The 24,385-nt window shown below is 41.3% G+C and overlaps 1 long non-coding RNA gene across 1 annotated transcript in view; it reads right to left on the bottom strand.

The window, feature by feature from the left end:
• LOC124790092 overlaps positions 1 to 19,761 on the bottom strand; it is a 518,638-nt gene extending 498,877 nt beyond the window's left edge. The window contains exon 1 of the long non-coding RNA XR_007016218.1: positions 19,715 to 19,761. This is a non-coding gene — a long non-coding RNA (uncharacterized LOC124790092). The remainder of the gene's footprint in view (positions 1 to 19,714) is intronic.
• Positions 19,762 to 24,385: the final 4,624 nt, after the last annotated feature.

The raw sequence follows: 24,385 nt of genomic DNA, 5'->3' as shown, positions 1-24,385 counted from the left end.
TGCCATAAATAGGAGGCGTGGAAAAATGAAATAAGGCCGTTGTTCTCTTCCACGACAAAGCAACATGCCACAAGGCGCGCCCAATGTTTCCGATGGGAGGTTTGCAAGTATCCGCCGTAAGGTTCAGATCTTGCACCCTGCGATTTCCATCTTTTCGGCATCGACGGGGGATGTCAAATTGATTCCATATTTTTAGGTTTCTAGAAGGCTTTTGACACTGCTTCGCACACCGACTTCTAATTAAACTGCCTGTGGAGTACCGTCCCGGCTGTGTGACTGGATTCCTCATTTTCTGCCAGGAAGGTTACAGTTTGCAGTAACTGAGAGAAAGTCATCGAGAACAGAAATAATATCGGGCGTTCCCCAAGGAAGGCCCACTGCTGTTCCTGATCATAAATGATTCAGGTGACAACCTAAGCAGCCCTCTTCGATTGTTTGCGGATGATGCTGTCGTTTATTATCTTATAAAGTCTTCAGGTGATCAAAGGAAATTGCATAAAGATTTAGACAAGATACCTGTACTGTGAAAAAAGTGGCAACTGACTCAAAATAATGAAAATATGAAGTCATCCATATGAGTACTGAATGGAATCCGCTAAACTTGGATTACACGATAAATCACACAAATTTAAATGTTTTAAATTCAACTAACTAGGGGAGGCCATGGACTAACTAGGGGAGGCCATGGCGTTGGGATCACGGATTTATTTCTAACTTTGTACACCTTTAGTACGCCATTGAATCCACATAATGTGCAACTAGTGAGGCGCATTACCCTGCCAATTCCGAGAAAACCGCAAGAGAAGTTTTACGCGTCTGTAATGTAACTGATGTGTCTATGCGAAGGTGCCGGCATCAGGAAGTCATTGTGCTCATGTGGTTAGCATTCGGGTGTAGCAAGAGGGTAGTGGACGAGCAGACGGTTCGAATCCTGTGGATATTCATCGTAAAATTTTTCGCCACTGGTCACATTATTTAATTTATATGACGTTTGAGAGCTGATACAATGAGAAAAAAAACACGTGCATTTTCATAAAGTTGTAGTGAATTTCGTATGATATTTTAATATTTACTATTCGTAGTTAAATTTTCAAGGACGAGGAACAGGTTTGGAAAGCCCAAGTCAAGCTTCGATAAATCTTGATGCAAGTGACAATTTGTCAGACCACAAGTGTAATGTACAATTACTCATCCGATGTGCTCTCAACATTACACTTTGCAGGATGGTATCTGTCATACAGACGTGGAAAAAATAAATTGAAACTCCCATGCAAATACTTCAGGCAAATACACGTCGTTTTTTTTCATTATATTACCTCTCAAATGTCATATAAATTAAATAACATAACCAGCTATGAAAAAAAAGATTTATAATCAAGTATGAGCGGGAGTCGAACCGTCACCTCATACACTTTCGTCTTAGGAAGCTCGAACGCTAATCACTTGACCTTGAACTCTAACGTCGGGCACCTACGCACAGATACATAAGACTCATAACAGACGCGTAAAACTTCTCTTGCGATTTTCTCGGAATTGCCAGAGTAGTGCACCTTACTAATTGCACATCACGTAGTTTCAGTGGCCTACTAAAGGTGTACAAAGTTTGAAATAAATCTATGATCCCAACATCGTGGCCTCCCCTTGTTAATACTTAGGATTACAATTATTAATAACTTAAACTGGAACGATCAGATAGATAATGTTGTGGGTGAAGCAAACCAAATTTTTAGGCAGAACACTTAGAAAATGCAATAGGTGTGCTAACGCGACTTCTTACACTGCGCTTGTCCACCCTCTTCTGGAGTATTGCTGTGCGGTGTTGGATCCACATCAGAGGGGGACTGACGGAGAACACCGAAAAAGTTCAAGGAATGGCAGCTCGTTTTAGTATTATCGCGGAATGGAGGAGAGAGTGCCGCGGATATGATAAGAAAACTGAGGTCGCAATCATTGAAACAATGGTGTTTCCAATTGCAGCAGGATGTTCTCGTTAAATAGCAGTCACCAACTTTCTCCTCAGAATGTGAAAATACTTTTTTTTTTGGCGCCCATCTATATATGGAGGGATGATCGTCATAATAAAATAAGAGAAATCAGAGCTCGCACGGAAAGATTTAAGCATTCGTTTTCCCCGCGTGCTGTTCGAGAGTGGAATAGTAGAGAAATAGCTTGAAGGTGGTTCCATGAACCCTCTGACACTCATTCAGTTGCCAATTGCTAAGTAATCGTGTAGATATACGAGGGTAATTCTATTATTATCCGCAAAGTAGTTATAAAATTTTATTGTAATCAAATATTAAACTTACAAGAACATCATAGTCTCCTTGCGTTTCAATGCACTTGGTCCATCGTTGTGCAAGCTACCTGATGCCCTCATAAAAGAAGGTTCTCGGCTGAGCTGCGAGCCAGGAATGCACCGCTTCTTTCACTGCTTCGTCCGAGGCAAATCGACGGCCGCTTAATGCCTGTTTGAGTGGACCAAACAAGTGATAGAAGACGCAAGATCGGAACTGTATGGATGATCCAGTACTTCAAATTTGAGTTGCTGGAGCGTTTCACCAGTGTGGACAGCAGTATGCGGACGGGCGTTGTCGTGCAACAACACAACTCCTTTTGACAGCAATCCTCGGTGTTTGCTTCGAATTGCAGGCTTTAGCCTGGCAGTAAGCATCTCGCTGTGACGTACATTCTTTTATTGTTGTGCCCCTTTCCTCATAATGTTCCCGTACTGGACCTTGTGCGTCCCAAAAAACTGTAAGCATCAGTTTTCCTGCGGACGGTTGGGTCTTGAATTTTTTCTTGCACGGCGAATTTGGATGTTTCCATTCCATATTCTGCCGTTTACTCTCTGGTTCGTAAAGATGGATCCATGTTTCGTCACCAGTAATGACCCCATCTAAGAAGTTGTCCCCTTCGCTACTATAGCGACGCAAATGTTTTTTGCAGACGTCCAAGCGCGTTTCTTTAGGTCTATGCAACTATGTGAATCGTTTTGGGACCCATCTTGCACAAACTTTAAGAAACCAAAGTCTGTTGTGGATGATTTCGTAGGCAAAACCATGAATAATTTGCAGACGATGAGCCACTTCGTCAATAGTTAATCGTCTGTCTAATTTTACGTGAACGCTCAATGGTTTCTTCAATTGTAGCAGTAAGCTGTCGTCCGGCTCCTTCATCGTGCGTAACACCTGTGCGCCCATTTCGCAATTTTTTCAATCCATTCGTAGACACTCCGTTGTGGTAAAACACTGTTCCCGCCCTGTACCGAAAGTCTTCGATGAATTTCGGCCCCTGATAGTCTTCCGACCACAAAAAAAAAACAAGGGTCACTGAACGTTGCTCTTCTTTGGTGCAAATAGACAGCGGAACAGCCATGATTAACAGCACGACAGCGATAACGAAACTAACCTAGCAGCTCGAAAATTGCAAATATATAACAACAAATAAACAAAGCATGGGCCATCGACGTAAAACTACCGAAATAAACAAAAATATAACTAAATTCTGGATAATAATTGAGACAAAAATATAACTAAGTTCTGGATAATAACTGACTTACAAGGGGAGGCCACGACGTTTGGAACGCGGATTCACTGTAAACTTCCTACACTCGTAGTATCCCATGAGGACAACAAAATGTGTAAGCAGTAGCGCGTACTTCTCAAGCGTTACTGAGAAAATCGCAAGATAATTTCGGTCGTTAAATATATATATATATATATATATATATATATATGTGTGTGTGTGTGTGTGTGTGTGTGTGTGTGTGTGTGTGTGTGTGTGTGTGTGCGTGCCCATTTTAACCATGAAGCGGCTGCAACGGAATGGCGCCGGCACGGTAGCTCAGCGTCTTCGGTCAGAGCGTCAAAACTGAGTGGAAGGATCATCAAACGAACTTGAACGGATGTCATAGTGACGTCCGCAACGACCAAAACCAACGATCAAAAAAAAAAAAAAAGAGCGTTAGCTACCCTTTATAATAAAAAAACTGAGCGAACGATCATCGAACGAACTGAACGGGTGTCATCGTACGTCCGCCCTGAACAATACAGAACAATTTTTTTTTATTTTATTTAAAAAAAAGGGGTTGGCGTTCAAGACGCTGGATCGCTGGATCGAGTATTTTCAGTATCACTTAATGCGTTTGGTCGTTTACTAGTCGATAGTTATGAATATTACATTATTTTTGATAGTAAAAATTAGTACACTGCCAAATAACATTGTAAATTTAATAAAAGTTCATCCGATTACACGTATTTTCCCCATTATATCATCCACACAATTCCGAAGACGGCAAGAGCTGACAAGTGCGAGAATTATCCCACAATCAGCTTAACAGCTCATGCATCGAAGTTGATTACAAGAATAATATACAGAAGAATGGAAAAGAAAATTGAGAATGCGCTAGGTGACGATCAGTTTGGCTTTAGGAAAAGTAAAGGGACGAGAGAGGCAATTCTGACGTTAGTGCTAATAGTGGAAGCAAGGCTAAAGAAAAATCAAGACACTTTCATAGGATTTGTCGACCTGGAAAAAGCGTTCGACAATATAAAATGGTGCAAGCTGTTCGAGATTCTGAAAGAAGTAGGGGTAAGCTATAGGGAGAGACGGGTCATATACAATATGTACAACAACCAAGAGGGAATAATAAGAGTGGACGATCAAGAACGAAGTGCTCGTATTAAGAAGGGTGTAAGACAAGGCTGTAGCCTTTCGCCCCTACTCTTCAATCTCTACATCGAGGAAGCAATGATGGAAATAAAAGAAAGGTTCAGGAGTGGAATTAAAATATAAGGTGAAAGGATATCAATGATACGATTCGCTGATGACATTGCTATCCTGAGTGAAAGTGAAGAAGAATTAAATGATCTGCTGAACGGAATGAACAGTCTAATGAGTACACAGTATGGTTTGAGAGTAAATCGGAGAAAGACGATGGTAATGAGAAGTAGTAGAAATGAGAACAGCGAGAAACTTAACATCAGGATTGATGGTCACGAAGTCAATGAAGTTAAGGAATTCTGTTACCTAGGCAGTAAAATAACCAATGACGGACGGAGCAAGGAGGACATCAAAAGCAGACTCGCTATGGCAAAAAAGGCATTTCTGGCCAAGATAAGTCTATTAATATCAAATACCGGCCTTAATTTGAGGAAGAAATTTCTGAGGATGTACGTCTGGAGTACAGCATAGGTAGTGAAACATGGACTGTGGGAAAACCGGAATAGAAGAGAATCGAAGCATTTGAGATGTGGTGCTATAGACGAATGTTGAAAATTTGGTGGACTGATAAGGTAAGGAATGAGGAGGTTCTACGCAGAATCTGAGAGGAAAGGAATGTGTGGAAAACACTGATAAGGAGAAGGTACAGGATGATAGGACATCTGCTAAGACATGAGGGAATGAGTTCCATGGTACTAGAGGGAGCTATAGAGGGCAAGAACTGTAGAGGAAGACAGAGATTGGAATACGTCAAGCAAATAATTGAGGACGTAGGTTGCAAGTGCTACTCTGAGATGAAGAGGTTAGCACAGGAAAGGAATTCGTGGCGGGCCCCATCAAACCAGTCAGTAGACTGATGACAAAAAAAAATATCAATTGCAATATAAATAATAAAGAAAATGATTGTGTTGAAAATAAAAAAAAAACTGACGAACGGAACTCGATCCAGCGATCCAGCGGCTTGAACGCCAAACAGTTTTTTTTTTAAACAAAAAACATTTTGTTCTATATAGTTCGCTGAGTTTGTTCAGGACGGACGTCCGATGACACCCGTTCAGTTCGGTCGATGATCGTTCACTCAGTTTTTTTTATTATATAGGGTAGCTAACGCTCTGACCGAACACCATGAGCTACCGTGCCGGCGCCACTTGGCTCTAGCCGCTTCTTGCTTAAAGTGGTCATATATATACAATTCTTGAAGAACAAGGACTGGATAAGAAGACACGGAACATCATAGAGCAGACATTAACAAATACAAAATGCAAAGTGAAATTCATGGGAAAACTTTCAAAATCATTTGAGATAAAAACTGGGGTTAGACAAGGTGATGGATTATCACCTCTGTTATTTAACTTAGTTCTGGATAGAGTCATGGCAGAATGGGAAAAAGAACTCAAAAAAGAAAAGTACTGGAAACCAATATCACTGGGAACCAAAAGAGATGACCTACAAATCCCCTACTTAGCCTACGCAGACGATCTTGCAATAATGGCAGATTCTAGTGAAATGGCAGTCAAACAGATAGAAACCTTAAAAGAGTGTGCAGGAAAAGTTGGCCTACAAATATCTTTTGAGAAAACGGTGTTTACAACAACAAATCTAGAAATTTCTAAGTTACAAACCAAATATGGAGAAATTAAGAGGGTACCATACTTTAAATATTTAGGAGAGATAATTTCTGAAAAATACTCACAACAAGAAAGAATATTAAAAGCTCGTAGGGGTCTAGGGCTGGTCCAAAACATTTACAATAAAAAATGTCTATCTATAAATACAAAAATTAAACATTATAAGTCGGTAATTAAACCAATAATGCTATATGCCAGCGAAACCTTGACACTTAAAAGGAAAACAGATATGGAAAACCTGAAGAAAGAGGAAAGGAAAATCATTAGGAAAATTCTGGGACCAAGATGGACCAAAGAGGGGTATAGATTACAAAAAAATCCTAAAATTGAAGAATATTCTAACATAGAGATAGACATGAGGAAGAGGCGTCTAAAATTCTATGGCCACATAATGAGACTTCCCGATCACAGACTTACAAAAAAAATAGTAAGATACGTAGCATCCCTTGTTAATGGAGGAGAATGGATCAAAAATGTAAAGAAAGATCTGGAATTAGCCAACATTATTACTGAAGACATGAACAAAAGAAACAATTTCAAACTTAAAGTTGACAAATGGGAGGTCAAACCAGAGACAAAAGCGCCGAGAACTGGAACAAAATGGAGCGAAGAAAGAAAAGCTGAATTCTCGCAAAGAATGAAGACCTGGTGGGCAAACAAGAAGAATAAGAAGGCCCAGAAGTGAACCATCTTTACTTAGCGTCTTCCATGTTGGGAGCTTTACGACTAATAATTATATATATATATATATATATATATATATATATATATTCGACGACCGAAACTATCTGGCGATTTTCTCAATAACGCTTGAGAAGTATGCGCTACTGCTCACACATTATGTTGTCCTCATGGGGTGCTACGAGTGTACGAAGTTTGCAGTAAATCCGCGTTCCAAACGTTGTGGCCTCCTCTTGTTAGCCTCGTACATCATATATGAAAGAACATCTGGGGAAAGGGGTAGCGAGGGGAGAGGGGAAAGAGAGAGAGAGAGAGAGAGAGAGAGAGAGAGAGAGAGAGAGATCTTCGGACGATGAGGTTACACAGCGGTTGCCAAAGTGCTTCGTGATGAAGGAGCGAATTTCCACCGCCAAAGTACTGAAGTATTTCTAGAACGTTCCGACCGTTGTGTACAGGGATTTGGTGAGTATGTGGTAAAATAGTGTCATATATCTTCGTAATATGAAGCGTAGTGCTGCGTTCAATAAAAGTTACTTGACCTGCTACGATAATGTGTAACTAAATTCTTGAAGGTTACTTATGGCAGGAAAGCGCAACACGACGTCACTGAAAAAACGCTCGATAATGGTAAACTGAACTCCGCAGCCGAAGGGAGAACTGGAAATGTATCTCGAGGGCTCTTTACGCGCCCCGAAATACAAGTGAATAGAGAGCGACGCGTTGTTTACACGAGAGAGAACGCGATATGCGGGCGCTACGCGAGCCGCTGCTGTATAATGGATTCAGTCCGGAGACAGTTAACCGGGAAGCGCGGCCAAGGTCGCAGCAGAGATTACTGCCAACAAAATAATCTGGACTTTCTCGAGAAAGAAGTTAAACACAGACGCATATTTTCTTTAGAGGAGAAACGGTGAACAAATGTTGGTGTGACTATCAGAGCTGTCAGTTATTGACGCGAGTTATTTCTGTTGTCTTCCCCAAACGTTCACGTCTGCAATACACGGACGAGAAAGTTTATGACTCTATTGCAATAAAACCGGTGCCGATAGTCCTCTACAAATGATTCTTTGATTCAGCACAATGGAGAATACACTCGACAGTGCAACAGCTTCCTCTCGAGTTCATCAGGATAATAAGAAATCCACAACAGAAAGAGAAGTCAAGTATGAAGATTCTGTATCACCGTAACTAATCTTATTAACGGCAAAGAACTGAATTTGAAAGAACTGAAAACTTCAAAAGCTGAGGAGTATTTTGCTCTTGTTCGTACTTCCGCCACCTTTGCTCTGCTGATGACATTATAGTGTTTGCCTCTTCTGCAGACGAACTTCAGTAACGAATAGAAACAAATTATCTGATCAAAGTATCCGGAAACCCTTGTGTAATGCGGAATCGACCCCCACATATGATGAGAAGCGGACCCGCTGGTACAAAAAGAGGCAGGGAATATTTGCTGTCAGTACAGAAGCAGTAACAAATGGTTCAAATGGCTCTGAGCACTATGGGACTTAACATCTGAGGTCATCAGTCCCCTAGAACTTAGAACTACTTAAACCTAACTAAAAATGGCTCTGAGCACTATGGGACTTAACATCTGTGATCATCAGTCCCCTAGAACTTAGAACTACTTAAACCTAACTAACCTACGGACATAACACACATCCATGCCCGAGGCAGGATTCGAGCCTGCGACCGTAGCAGTCGCGCGGTTCCGGGCTGAGCGCCTAGAACCGCTAGACAACCGCGGCCGGCCTAACTAACGTAGGGACATCACACACACCCATGCCCGAGGCAGGACTCGAACCTGCGACCGTAGCGGTCGCGCGGCTCCAGACTGAAGCGCCTAGAACCGCTCAGCCACTCCGGCTGGCAAGCAGTAACACTACAACACGTCGATCACGAGAGCTCACGGACTTCGAACGTGGACTAGTCATTGGATGTCACCTGAGCAAGAGTTCAGCCAGGGACATTTCAGCCCGTCTAAATGGTTCAAATGGCTCTGAGCACTACGGTCACTGAGGTCATCAGTCCCCTAGAACTTAGAACTACGTAAACCTAACTAACCTAAGGACATCACACACATCCATGCCCGAGGCAGGATTCGAACCTGCGACCGTAGAGGTCGCTCGGTTCCAGACTGTAGCGCCTAGAACCGCTCGGCCACTCTGGCCGGCCAGCCCGTCTAAAGCTGCCCGAATCGATTGTTAGTTGTGTTACCATACGTCGCGGATTTCGCTGACAGTCCGATTTTTATGCTCGAAGACGGCTGCCCTGGAGGAAGAGGAAAATGTCCGCGAAAAAAGTGGCTAGTAAGTAAAAAAAAAATTTTACGCAAGTTTTGCCATTGCCCACTGATCAAGTGTTTCATAACTTCTGCAGACTTAACGATAGCCGTTGAAACCTGTGCTGATATTCCGTGTCACTTCAGAATCTTTATGATAACTGAAACTGAAATGTTTTCTTACACAGGAAGATAACCAGAATTTGGAGATGATGCCTCATAAAAAATGCGTTAAATTTTTTGAGGATTGTGTTTCTAAAGAGCAGTATTCAGAACTGCTTGCTGTTGTGGAGCACTATGTCTCCATTCCAGAGCATAATGCCAATGTAGAGATAGTGTTTTCCCTTGTGTATGCACAATGGACAGAAGAAAGAAACAGGGTAAAAAAGCATCAGTCAATGCAATTCTCCAAATCCAATATAACATGAAAAACATAAATTGTACATATTTTCATAGACTAATTCAGAATCGGAGCGACTTTCTTTCTTCTGTCCAGGGCTCACAGAAATATGACAAGTTTAAAGCATAAAGTGAAAGACATATATCAATTGTAGCAACATGGCTGTTTACATGTTAATGGTTCAAATGGCTCTGAGCACTATGGGACTTAACATCTATGGTCATCAGACCCCTAGAACTTAGAACTACTTAAACCTAACTAACCTAAGGACAGCACACAACACCCAGCCATCACGAGGCAGAGAAAATCCCTGACCCCGCCGGGAATCGAACCCGGGAGTGGGAAGCGAGAACGCTACCGCACGACCACGAGATGCGGGCACATGTTAATGATTTGAGCTCAGTGCTTTAACTGAAAAGTTATTTAATGTCAATTGCAATTAATTTTCTTCATCATTGACCACTCCTTAAACAGACACCATTAATGCTTGCATTAATTTTCCTTGTTACTTACAACTTCTTTGCTGACAGAAGTACTGTTTGAATTATGGTAATTACGAAGATTTGGCTGACGTGCAGAAAGGTGAAAGGACATTGTGTGATTCCAGGTTTCAACCACAGCTTCATAATTACCACTGTAAAGTAATGATGAAGATTCAACTGAAATGCAAACCAATGGTCACTTGCACAACATATCGGTCCGTGTTTGAATCGCATCTTTATAATCATCGAATTTTGTCCTTGCTTTTCGTTCTTGGATTATGGCAACCCTGACTGTTACTTATGTGACTGTGAGGTGGAAAGGTGAATCAATAACTATAGCTAAACGAAGACCTGACACACCTCTGGTACTGACGTACAGGGTACATCGAGCTTTGCGGGTGGTAGTTGAAAACAATAGCATTAGATGAGCTGAAGGACTCATTTGTGAGCTCCAAAATGCTAACAGCAGTCCATCTAGCACCATGACCGTGCGTGGGTAGTTAAAAACAATGGGGCACAGTGGTCGAGTAACTCGTCAAAGGCCACACATTTCTGGAGTCAGCGCTGAACGATGCTCGAGGTGGTTACAGACCATCGCCACTGTACAGCGGATGACTGGAAACCAGTGGTTTGTTGTGATGTGTGGTATCGATAGCTACGATGCCATGGCGTAGGTACACGTTCTTAGATTGGCACTACGACACCGACACCGACGACAGCGCCCTCTAGCCGGCGCTGTGCAGCTCTACGAGCGCCGCTCCATATTCAGCCCATCTGATGCCGAGCAGACGACCAAGCAACATTGTTTCTATTTCATAGTGGGCGAGCCACCACCGATTTGCCTTCGTAATTTCTAGTAGCTGTTAGCTTTGATACACGTACGGCTTCGCACGTACATGCTCATCTATACGCAAAGTTAAGTAATATTATCAGTTGTATATGTTCATAAACCAGTAAAAGAGCTATAACCTATACCCAGTACCGAAGCATTTCACCTTTTCCTGCTCCTACTCACTTCCTATATTCGGTCTACCCTTCAGTTTACAGGAGCAGACTCACGGGCCGCCTTCGAGGTGGAATACGAAATGATGAACCACGCTATACCTGTAGCAATCAGATGTAAGGGTTTGTGTTTGCGGAATGCATGCAGAACATTAGCTCTCATCAAGTGTATAGCCAACAACCAAATGGGGAGGAGTTGGTGTTACAGTATGGGGTTATTTTCGTGGATGGGTGTGTACGCCCTACAGCGCTTAAAATAACCCTAAATTCAGAAGGATATGAACACAGTTTAGAGCACTGTGTACTGCTTGCAGCAGAGGAAGAGATTTAATGTATCAGCAAGACAATGCACCGTGTCACAGTACAGTATTTGTGAGGCAATCTTTCGTGGACAGTAACATTCCTGATACGGACCTGAACCCAGTGGAACAACTGTGGGATTAGTTGGAACGTCGACTTGCACCAGACCCCGGCGTCCGACACCACTACTGTCTCTGGTTTTGCCTGTTAAGGAAGGGGCTGCCATTCCTCTCACACTTTGAGACACCTCATTGAAAGTGTCCCCAGAGGAGTTAATGTCGTCATAGAGGTGAATGGTGGACGCTCCTCACATTGGTAGGTGTCGGGATACTTTTGATCGCATAGAGTACTGATCACAGTTTGAAAGTGAGCTTGCAGATTGTTGCATCAGCACTAAAGTAGTATACAAATCAGTGTACCAAAAATAATAGCACAAATTAACAATGAAACCAGAGAAGGACCTGAAGAGTTCTTGCATTTACGACAGCTGAACATAATGTAGGAAGACATTGCTAAATTTATATTTTTCAGAACTGAGCTTCCCGTGTTTCGCAAAAAACAAGTTTAAAATCAGCTTGTATTGGCAGTTTTTGATAAGGCAGTAAGACAGGAAACTTCTACGCGAGTCCCATTGACAAGTGAGGGTACACGGAAACCAATGGCCAGATACTCCGGGAATTTCTGGAAGAGAGAAGAAAACAAACGGATAGCCCTGAATGCTTCAGGGCAGCGTAATAGGTACGCTGCTTTTTACGATTACATAAACATTCTGGTTGATGGTATTGACAGCGGCATTAGACTGTTTGCCGATGATGCTGTAGTCTACAGGAAAGTAGTATCACACGAAAATTGTGAACAAATCAATGAGGATTTGGAGAAAATAAATGCATCGTGTAATGACTGGCAGTTATCTCTCAATATCAGTAAGTGTTCAAAAATGGTTCAAATGGCTCTGAGCACTATGGGACTTAACATCTATGGTCATCAGTCCCCTAGAACTTAGAACTACTTAAACCTAACTAACCTAAGGACAGCACACAACACCCTGTCATCACGTCAGTAAGTGTAACCTAGTGCGTACAGAAAGGCGAAAATCCCCATTATTGTATGAGTACAAAACAAATGCCCAGTCTTTGGAAGCGGTAACATCCATCAACTATCTGAGTGTGACTATTCGAAATGATCTCAAATGGAATGATCAGATTACACAAGTAAAAGAAAAGGCGAACTCTAGAATGCGGCTTATTGGTAGAATCCTGAAGCGATGCAGTCCTTCAACAAAGGAAATTGCTTACAATACGTTAGTTCATCCAGTTTTAGAGTATTGTTCACCTGTATGGGACCCTTACCAGTTGTGTCTGATTCAAGAGATTGAAAAGGTCCACCAAAGAAGACCGGCAAGATTCGTGACTGGTATATTTAGCCATCGCGAGAGCGTTACAAATCTCATAGAAAGTTTGAAGTGGGACACACTTGCAGATAGCCGACGCGCTGAACGGAAGGGGCTGCTCACTAAATTCCGAAATCCGATATTAGCCGAGGATGTAGAACATGTATTATTACCACCAACTTTCAAATCGCACAATGATCACCATTCAATGATAAGGGAAATTAGAGCTCGTACTGAGGCGTTCAGACAGTCGTTTTTACCTCGTGCCATCCGCGAGTGGAACAGACAGGGGAAATCTGACTTTGGCGCGAATTGTGCCCTCCGCCACACACCGCTTGGTGGTTAGCGGAATATATATGTAGATATGTAGAATCACATATAACTACGTGTAACTTTTTCTTTATTTTACATGTTTCGCTCGACCATCGCGAGCAAATTCAGAAATTACGTGCCGAGAGCCACTCGTTACAAATATCAGGCTGTGTATGTATGTAACGAGTGGCCCTCGGCCAGGTAATTTCTAAAGAAGCTCGCGAAAGTCGTGTGAAACATGAAAAATAAAGAAAAAATTATGTGCGACTTGTGGCAGCTCTACAATTTTAATTTCTAACGACCGCAGTTCCCCTGCAAGCAAATAACTGCGCTCGCTAAACCTAGAATTAAGATCGTACCGAAAATTAAAAAGAGTTCGGCGGACATATAGCCAAGTCAATGAATGTTGGATGGATTGAGGAATTTCTTTACTATTTTCCAAGAATAACAAGAGATGGCGATCTGATGGAAAGGTGGGTACACGAAATTGGAGAACATGGAGAAGCAATAGGGATGCGTATATCGGAAGTCCGTTATGCATGGATATGTGTAGTACAGGCCTTTATCTAGCAAAGGATGATTACGCAGGAATGGATGAATGTCTCTTTCTGGATGACTATTGCTCTGGAACATTTCGTTCGCTGAAATAGTGCAAAAACTAGTTTTAAAATGGAACGACTAAATTTAAAAGTAACTACATAATGAAAAAACAGAAACGAATAATCTCTATGTCTGCAGTGAAACTTTCTACAGAAGTGGCCACTGTAAGTTCAAAACTTTTAAGACCATGGGAAAGATTCGAGTCGTATTATGAGATATTTGTATTGTATTGTATGTTAACCGGGGACCTAGAAACGACGGAGAGGCTCCGTTCCCGCCGCAGCCGCAGTGGTCCACAACCCCACGACGACTACCGCAGTCCACTTCACCCCCGTCGCCGCCCCACACCGAACCCAGGGTTATTGTGCGGTTCGGCCCCCGGTGGACCCCCCAGGGAACGTCTCACACCAGACGAGTGTAACCCCTATGTTTGCGTGGTAGAGTAATGGTGGTGTACGCGATCGTGGAGAACTTGTTTGTGCAGCACTCGCCGACATAGTGTAACTGAGGTGGAATAAGGGGAACCAGCCCGCATTCGTTGAGGCAGATGGAAAACCGCCTAAAAACCATCCACAAACTGGCCAGTTCACCGGACCTCGACACAAATCCGCCGGGCGGATTCGTGCCGGGGACCAGGCGCTCCTTCCCGCCCGGAAAGCCGTGCATTAAGACCGCACGGCCAAGCGGGCGGGCTTATGAGATATTTACTGGCTCCCTCATTTGTTCAACAGTCGACAGTTTCTTCAAACGAAGAAAAAATAAAATGACTGAAGATGTTACACTATTGGCGATAAATTAGTGGAGACTACTAACCGTAAGTATAGGTTGCTTAAATAAAGTGCTGCATATTCGTACGGGAGGTAGTTGCGTCAGAACTAAAAGAAAAAATCCTGTAATTACGTCTACGGAAACAATATCTGTTGATATATGGACAGTTTTGCTCGTGACGATAATGCGTAGTATTGAGAGGTGTGGGCCGTCGCAAAAAATGGCATAGTAAATTGACAGAATATGCACGTGTGAGCAGATCCAAATCCTCGAGCAATCATGGAGGTGAATCATCAAGATCGTTTCAGTATCAATGATTGGGCAGGAATTGTTTCTGACCCTCATAGGTGGATCCAGTTTACCAAGCAGATTAACGGGTGCTGTGTATCATTGATTTATGCACGATAATCTACCAGCAGCACTGGACAATGTTACATTTGCAGAGAGACTGTGATTTATGGACGGCGGGGCGCCACACCATTTTCTACCAGTCGTGCAACAGTACGTCACTGCAACGTTTTGTGATCGGTAGATTGGTCGAGGACGTCCGGAGGCGTGCCCTCCCAGTTCACCGGACCTGATTCTGATGGTGTTACGGCTATGGGCACATTTAAAAGGCTTCAGTATGTGCCCAGCCCATCGACAGCGGCATACGTTACAGGATGGTGTGATCCAACGCATGTGATGCAATCCGAATGGAACCAGGTATGGCCGGCCGGAGTAGCCGAGCGGTTCTAGACGCTACCGTCTGGAACCGCGCGACCGCTACGGTCGCACCTTCGAATTCTGCCTCGGGCATGGATTGTGTGATGTCCTTAGGTTAATTAGGTTTAAGTAGTTCTAAGTTCTAGGGGACTGATGACCTCAGAAGTTAAGTCCCATAGTGCTCAGAGCCATTTGAACCGTTTTATGAACCAGGTATTTTCGAAAGACAGTGTGATTCGCTGCGAAGAATGGCTGAAGGATGTGTCAAGATAAGTGGTAAGCACAGGCAACACTGCTTATAATGTCTAGTTCAGCATAAGATGTGAATGAGAGAACAGCTTCGCCGAAATCTCAACAGGTATTCGTTTGTGGACATACTATTACAGGAACTTAACGTTTTGGCCAAAATCACCTCCTCAAGGAATATGTGACACTTGTTTTAAACAGCCTGTGTAGCAGAGTAGTCGTCAGGAGTGATCTAAAGTGGAATAGAAGCATACATTAAGTCAGAGGGAATGCTACGCTGAGTTTCATTCACAGAGCATATATACGAAAGAAGGTTATAAAGCACTTGTTCGGGCGATTATTGAATATTTTTCGTTAGATTGGGCCCTTATCATGTAACATAAAAAAGGAGATACAGAAGATACGAAGAAGAGCGGCCTATTGAGTCCTTGATTTGTTTAGTAAGCGCTAGAGGGCTATGGAAATGTTCATACAACTCTAGTGTCGGATGCCAAGAGCCGGCCGGAGTGGCCGTGCGGTTCTAGGCGCTACAATCTGGAGCCGAGCGACCGCTTCGGTCGCAGGTTCGAATCCTGCCATGGACATGGATGTGTGTGATGTCCTTAGGTTAGTTAGGTTTAATTAGTTCTAAGTCATAGGCGACTGATGACCTCAGAAGTTAAGTCGCATAGTGCTCAGAGCCATTTTGAACCAGATGCCAAGGATTTTCCCTGTGCACCAACACTGTGCCAGGAGCAGCGAGTTTAATTAAACAATCGCATATTTAATGTTTCGGTATATCAAAGTCAACATCTACGAAAGAATAGCGACACCCTGAGAATTGACTACTCAGTCACTCTCTGTTAAGGAAGGCGGTGTAAAAGTATTCGCACTGTTAGCAGAATTGCTAAAATACCACTTTTGACTGCGTTATGCTAAAACTACATACCATAAGTTGAACAAATTGTGGAAAATTACCGATGCGTGATTATAAAGGGCAGGTATAATTTATATTGGCTCGTTGCCAGTCTCTTTAGGGAATCGGATTCGCATACTGACATCCAACTGTTGGGCCACAGTACTGTACCTCAGGAAGTCACAGAAGCAATACGTGTCCAGGTAAAATCGACCCTGGCATTCCTAACTTTTTACTACGTCTAATAATTGTTGAAAACCATATCTTGATGTCTTGCAACAAAAACAGAAGTCCCAGCTGTTCGATGAAAACTAAAAGTTAAATGTAAATTACACTAATTATTAACTAACTTTGAACAGCTGTTCGTCCTCCACTTTTTTATATAAAATCTTTATTTGAGGGCATTATTAATTTACATCTGCCTTTGCAGTAACCGATATCCCTATTCCCCCTTTTACGCTTCTCGTTTCAGCAGCTACAATGATCAACAGTAGCTTAAAAATAAGCCTTAAAGTATAAAACCAATTGCTTATTATACTACTGAAGTAAGGTTCCTTAACCTACTGCGATTTTCCCCAGTTGTTTTCCGCTTATATTCAGTTTGAAACCAGTAGTCAAAGTTATGAATTTCTGCCGCCTTTGGCACTGATATCACAGTCGCTGCTCTTTACGACTTCGCAACGGAACACAATTCAGTTGTCTGTTATATTCCTCTTCTCATGTACGTTGCGTTGTTGTTTACGTTTCAATAATCCAGACTGTAATATTGCCAACTTACGCTGCTGATACAGTATTAGTTTTATAAAAAATAAACAAAGAGGCCTTCTCATATATCCTTCGAGGAAGTAAAATGAGTGTCTGTTATGAAACGCGCTTCTAGATTACGCATTCTGATGCAACGAGAAACAGACGGGGAAAAAAAGTAACTTACCTTCAACACTTAACTAAAAGAACTATAACAACTCACTGTATACCATCATAAATAAAGTTAATAGCGTTTCGTGATACATGTTTATTACTTATGTTAACTACTTGCAAGTAGTACTGCATGCTTCTGATTAACTGTGTTTAGTTCGGCGCTACTGAAAAAAAATATATATATATAAAAAAACCGGAAGACAGAAAATGTTCAAATGTGTGTGAAATAATATGGGACTTAACTGCTCAGGTCATCAGTCCCTAAGCTTACACACTACTTAACCTAAATTATCCTAAGGACAAACAAACACACCCATGCCAGAGGGAAGACTCGAACCTCCGCCGGGACCAACCGCATAGTCCAAGACTGCAGCGCCTTACACCGCTCGGCTAATCCCGCGCGGCAAGACAGAAGTGTGGTGTTATAACCAAAAGCAATATTTTCGTTTAGAATACAAATTTCTAGTTGTGAAGAGTATACGAAGAAGCATCCTCAAGTTATTAAATGCCAATGCGTGTTAACCGGGATTTGAGCGCCTAACAGACGCGGATTGGCCTGTAATAGTGCAGAACTTTTCTCGGTAGAGACGAGATAATCGAGAAAACACTTATCACGTACAAGGACGCACTGAAAAATGTTGATCTATTATTAGAGTACAATGGGCAAAATCTGTCTCACCACCGATCTTTTCACTCTCCGGTAATGAGAGTTGCCGTTAGGAAAAAATAAAAATACCTGGACCACTATCTCCCGAAAGTGAACTGAAAGCAAATGAAGTGTGTTATAAGCATAATTTTGTATATTAATTCACAATTTCCGGTGAGTAACGCGTAAATAATGCAGCGAACTTTCAGGTGTGACATGTAGCATGTGATTTAAATACGGTAAATATAAGTTTTGGGGGAAAACGTGTATTTTGGACTATCCATGTTTTTAGGTTGCCATTGCACTCTCAGGTCTGCGTTGCCTCGGAGAATCGGCAGTTTGCTGTATTTCGTAAGTTATTTTCATTAAATATCATGCAATAAGTTTCCAAATTAGTGAAATTTAAATTTACGAATTCATTAAATGACCAAAAACAACCACTTGCTACATTTTTTCAAGTACCTATAAAAACACATCAAATCTATACCTTCTTTTCAGTTTCAAAGGCAACATAGGCTTATACAGACGGATATTTTTGAAAATACGACTGCCGCACGCGAAGTATCGCACAAGTTCCCTAAGTAACATATTCTCTCGCGCCAACAATTAACTATCTTAATTACTAGCACATGCTATAGGCCGAGGGTTAGCCCACAGGGCCTCAAATATAGGAAAAAAATATGTGAGAAAGATCGTTTCTCGCGGCTCAATTAACGGAAATAGCAGTAAACCTTATGAAAGAAAACTACCTCAAAATTGAAAATTTCGTGTCATTTATTTATCCAGCAGACTGATACAGCGTGCGTAGCAAATTTGGTAAAATTACGTTAACTAAAGATATAATAACCATATTTAAAGTTTAGTGTCATTATTTCTATGGGCAGCTGATAATATTCCTGATACGGGAATACAGAAATTTATCGTTGCATCCGTCGAAGAGAGAAAAAACTGATATGACTTGTGCCGCCCATAATCATTTATTTAATGGAATCATTCTGTTGTTTTTAATTTAAATGTATGATATTTCCTAACAAGCCATTGTTGTAGGCCTATAGTGTTGTACAACTAAACTAACTATCCTTCATGGAATTACTGTCTAATGCAGTAGCTTATAGAGGGACAACTAATTCAATGGAAACAACTCGGTTTCGTTAAGTTTGAAAAAGGTTATTTGTTCTTTTGTGAAACTGATCAAATTGAAAATTACGCCGCATATCAAATATTAAAAAAAAAAAAAACAGTTGAATCACGCTGTTTCTTTTTGGTATGGTAACCAGTCAATCAAAAAATCGAAAATATTGGTAAGTATGATAGATCGTTGTTAGAAAATTTAGAATAGGCGCTGTACAACCGACTAAACAAGTTAAAATTATGTTTAAAACAGTTTATATTGCTGTTATCTTTATTAAGATGTGAATTATACTTTACATAAAAATATTTTCACATCAGCTTAATATCCAGAACTGACGTGCTGGAAAAATTTACTAACTTTATGTTTCCTTGTCATTGTTGATATAAGTCTGTCTAAAGATGATTGTGTAACCGAAAAAGGCCACTAAATACAATAAATCTCTTGCTGGACTGTTTTGAGATCTTTTTAAACAACACTATTTTCATTTGATTACGTCCAAAATTAAAGAATTTTAATCAGTCATAAAGAAAAACATTTCAAAGAATCTGTCGCTTATTTCACATTATGCTATTTGGAAACACGCAACGCTCTCGCACGCGTACGTACCTGGGCCAGCGTCCGACAGGATAGACCGCTACCGGTGACTGCACGCGGCGAAGCGTAGCTTGCAACTGCCGCGTCTCGTCCTCGGGCGGTGCAGCAGCGCTCCTAGCGGAGGCCTGCGCAGTGAGTGGCCGATCGCGGCTACGCAACAATCAGCGCTCGGCGCCCTCTCCGTGTGTCTGCCGAGGGCTGCAGAAGACGCGGTGCGCTGCGCTCTGATGGCTACTGAATGGGGTAATCGCGCACGAAATTTCTGCGCGTGAAACACGACAGGCGTTATTGTCTGCAGTCCATAAGTCCTCATTCACGCGCGCTAGCGAAAACGTCTTTGTGATTCTCACAGCGGAGCATTAGCCGCCTTGTAAAAGAATGCTTCGCGCTTTTTCAACGTGTCACCGTTTAAGGGGGGAGGACGTGAAACTGGTCGACTTGGAGCAGGAGAGGCATCACACGACATTTTAATTTTCAGTGTCTATACTTTTACAGATAAGGTCATAAAACTTTGTCAGCATCACCAGGAAGGATTCAGAATTCACACTCATTACAGTGGAAGTTCGAAAACATAACAAAATAAATTTTTTTACGTGCGAAATTTCATCATTTTTCTCACTTACTAATGGCTGCATTTGTTGCTATAGGTACACTTTCCTTCATAAGTTAGAGAGATTCTTCGATGAATTTTGCAAAGCATACATACCATACTTAAAGGTGTATGAAACTCTAGAATTTATTTAATTTATGAAAAAACGAACGAGCTGTTGTATTTTAAACTTCATGTTTAGAAACACACAAATTTTGTAGTTAATTATCTGAATTTTTACCACAATTTTTATAGATTTGGATAATTCTAGAGTTTCATACACCTTTAAGTATGGTTTGTATGCTGTGCAAAATTCATCGAAGAATCTCTCTTACTTATGAAGAAAAGTGTACCTATAGCAACAAATACTGACATTAGTAAGTGAAAAAAATTATCAAATTTCACATGTAATAAAAATCATTTCGTTATGTTTTCGAACTTTCACTACTATGAGTGTGAATTCTTAATCCTTCCTGGTCATGCTGACAAAGTATTATGAATTTATTTGTAAAAGTATAGACAGTGGAAATTAAAATGTCCTGTGATGCCTCTCCTGCTCCAAATCGGCCCGTTTGACGTCCTACCCTCCTTAAGCTACCATCTCGTTCGTATCGACGGCTAAAAACGTTCCTAATCCAACATCTTGATTCTCCATAGGTTAGGAGAGGGTGAAGGAAAGAAAACTCGCAGATTGACGTTCCGTCTATACCACAGTTGGATGGTCGACCTAACTTTAATAAAGTGGTGGCGTAATCTCGTTTTCTTACATTGATGAACTTAAGTTTGTTACAGTATGGCAGCGAGTGTATTTTACATTCTGTGTACAGTTTGATTCAATGTCCGCAGGAGCTATAGAGACTCAGTAGAATACAGACACTGCCCTACGGTATTTCGTAGCAAAGCAATACAATCTGACGAGGCAAACAATGTATCTCCTTGTGCGTGAGTCATACGATCTGTATTCGAGCACTGTGGGATGTAGGCACTAGATCATAGATGTTAGGGGCAGTCCTGGAGGCGTGATCGGGTGACGGAAGCGGGAAATCCGGTTTCGAATCCCAGTCAGGCACAATTTTCATGTTAACAGTAAATCGTAGATCCGTTGTTTTATTTATTTATTGTTCCGTGGGACCAAATTAAGGAGAAGTCTCCATGGCCATGGAACGAGTCAATACATGAAATTATAACACGATATTAGAAAGAGATAAAATGAAATATAAAAAAACACATTCAGGTGACAAGTCGTAAGTTTAAATGAAGAAAATCAACAATGTAACACTGGAATTTGCTTAATTTTTTAGCTCTTCCAGGAGCTCCTCGACAGAATAGAAGGAGTGAGCCATGAGGAAACTCTTCAGTTTAGACGTAAAAGAGTTTGGGCTACTGATAAGATTTTTGACTTCTTGTGGTAGCTTATTGAAAATGGATGCAGCAGAATACTACACTCCTTGCTGCACAAGAGTCAAGGAAGTGCATTCTACATGCAGATTTGATTTCTGCCTAGTATTAACTGAGTGAAAGCTGCTAACTCTTGGGAATAGGCTAATATTGCTAACAACAAACGACATTAAAGAAAATATATACTGTGAGGGCAATGTCAGAATTCCCAGATTTTTGAATAGGGGTCGACAAGAGGTTCTGGAACTTACACCACATATAGCTCGAACAGCCCGTTATTGAGCCAAAAATACCCTTTTTGAATCAGAAGAATTACCCCAAAAAATAATACCATACGACATAAGCGCATGAAAATATGCGAAGTAGACTACTTTTCGTGTTGAAGTGTCACTTATTTCAGATACTGTTCTAATGGTAAATAAAGCAGCATTTAGCTTCTGAACAAGATCCTGGACATGGGCTTTCCACAACAGCTTACTATCTATCCGAACGCCTAGGAACTTGAACTGTTCCGTCTCGCTTATAATATGCCTATTCTGTCTGATCAAAATATCGGTTCTTGTTGAATTGTGAGTTATAAACTGCAAAATCTGAGTCTTACCGTGATTTAGCATCAAATTATTTTCCACAAGCCACGAACTTATTTCATGAACTACATTATTTGTTACTGTTTCAATTTTACACACAAGATCCTTCACTATCAAGCTGGTGTCATCAGCAAACAGAAATATTTTTGAATCACCTGTAATACTAGAAGGCATATCATTTATATAAATAAGAAACAGCAGTGGCCCCAGCACCGACCCTTGGGGAACGCCCCCCTTAACAGTGCCCCATTGGGACTGAACATCACTACCACTCTCCATATTGCGGAGAATTACCCTCTGCTTTCTGTTCTTAAAGTAAGAGGCGAACCAATTGTAAACTACTCCCCTTACTCCATAACGGTCCAACTTCTGCAGTAATATTTTGTGGTCAACACATTCAAAAGCCTTCGTTAAATCAAAGAAAACACCTAGCGTTCGCAACCTTTTATTTAATCCATCCAAAACCTCACAGAGAAAAGAGAATATAGCATTTTCAGTTGTTAAACCATTTCTAAAACCAAACTGAACATTTGACAGCAAATTATGTGAATTTAAATGTTCCAGTAACCTTGTATGTACAACCTTCTCGATAACTTTAGCAAACACCGATGGCATAGAAATAGGTCTAAAATTGTCAACATTATCAATGTCTCCCTTTTTGTGAAGTGGCTTCACTACCGAGTACTTTAATCGGTGAGGAAACCGACCACTCCTAAAGGAAAAGTTACAGATATGGCTGAGAACTGGGCTAACATACATAGAACAATACTTCTGTATTCTGCTAGATACCCCGTCATATCCATGAGAGTTCTTGGTCTTTAGTTATTTAATTATTAACTCAATCTCCCTCTTGTCAGTATCATGGAGGAGTATTTCAGGTAACAGTCTCGGAACACTTTTTTCTAAGAGCGCTATATGATTCCCTGTTGGGACTAGGTTTGTATTTAGTTCACCTGCTATATTCAGAAAGTGATTATTAACTACTGTACATATATGCAACTTATCAGTAACACGGACATTCCCACTACGCACTGATTCTATATCCTCGACCTGTCTCTGCAGACCAGCAACTTCCTTTAGGACTGACCATATGGTTTTAATTTTATCCTGAGACTTACCATACTTTTTGCCTTCGTAACAACATTTTTAAGCACCTTACGATACTGTTTGTAATGGGCTGCTGCATTTAGATTTTGACTGTTCCTAACGTTTTGATATAATTGCCACTTTGTTCTACGATCATATTTCCAATTTAAGAATTCATTTCATAATTTAACACGGCTTTCAATCGGCAGCAGTGTCTGTTCCGTTAGGCATGCATGCATGTTCTAAGGAACATTGCTTCTTGCCAAAGAATGGTAATATGAAGAGCAAAACAATGTTTCTCCCTGTACGGGAATCGTACAGTTTGTATGCCGGCCCTATAGGATGTAGACATTTGGGTATATGGAAGTCTGGGTCGGTCCTGAAAGCGTACTTGGAGCGCGATGCGGTTAAGGAGACTGTTCACGTAAAACAGCGAATCTGGGTTCGCGTCCCGTTCCGCCTCAAATCTTTTTATGTTACTAGTAAATCGTGTAGCCGCTACACAATCGTATTCTGAATTTGCGAATACCTTACAAATACTGTGTTAGTTAACAGTGATTAATTCCATGCGCGGGACTCTGAGCCAAAGGAATAAAATGACATTTACTATGCAACTCCAAAGCAACAAAGGTGTACTCGTAAATTCACCTTGTATCTTTCCTCAAACATGCCCTGTACAAAGGAGGAGCAAGAGAACTAGATAAATGTCATTCTCTGATACAAGTTCGTCGTCTTTCGTGTCCAGTGCCATTGCGAAAAAAATAATTTAGGATATTAGGCTGCAATGACGAGGACTGCAGCAAGTCGCTTGAGACGTTGACAATTTAGTTACTTTAATGTTTTATAATGACAATGAGTACAGTACTCACAAGTATATACACTGAAACGCCAAAGAAACTGGTATAGGCATGCGTAATCAAATACAGAGATACGTAAACAGGCAGCAGACAGCACTGCCGTCGGCGAAGCCTATATAAGACAACATGTGTCTGCTGCAGTTGTTAGACCGGTACTTCCTGCTAC

Source organism: Schistocerca piceifrons, chromosome 3 (assembly GCF_021461385.2).
Source record: "Schistocerca piceifrons isolate TAMUIC-IGC-003096 chromosome 3, iqSchPice1.1, whole genome shotgun sequence".
Classification (NCBI taxonomy): domain Eukaryota; kingdom Metazoa; phylum Arthropoda; class Insecta; order Orthoptera; family Acrididae; genus Schistocerca; species Schistocerca piceifrons.
This window is presented reverse-complemented; position numbering and strand designations above follow the sequence as displayed.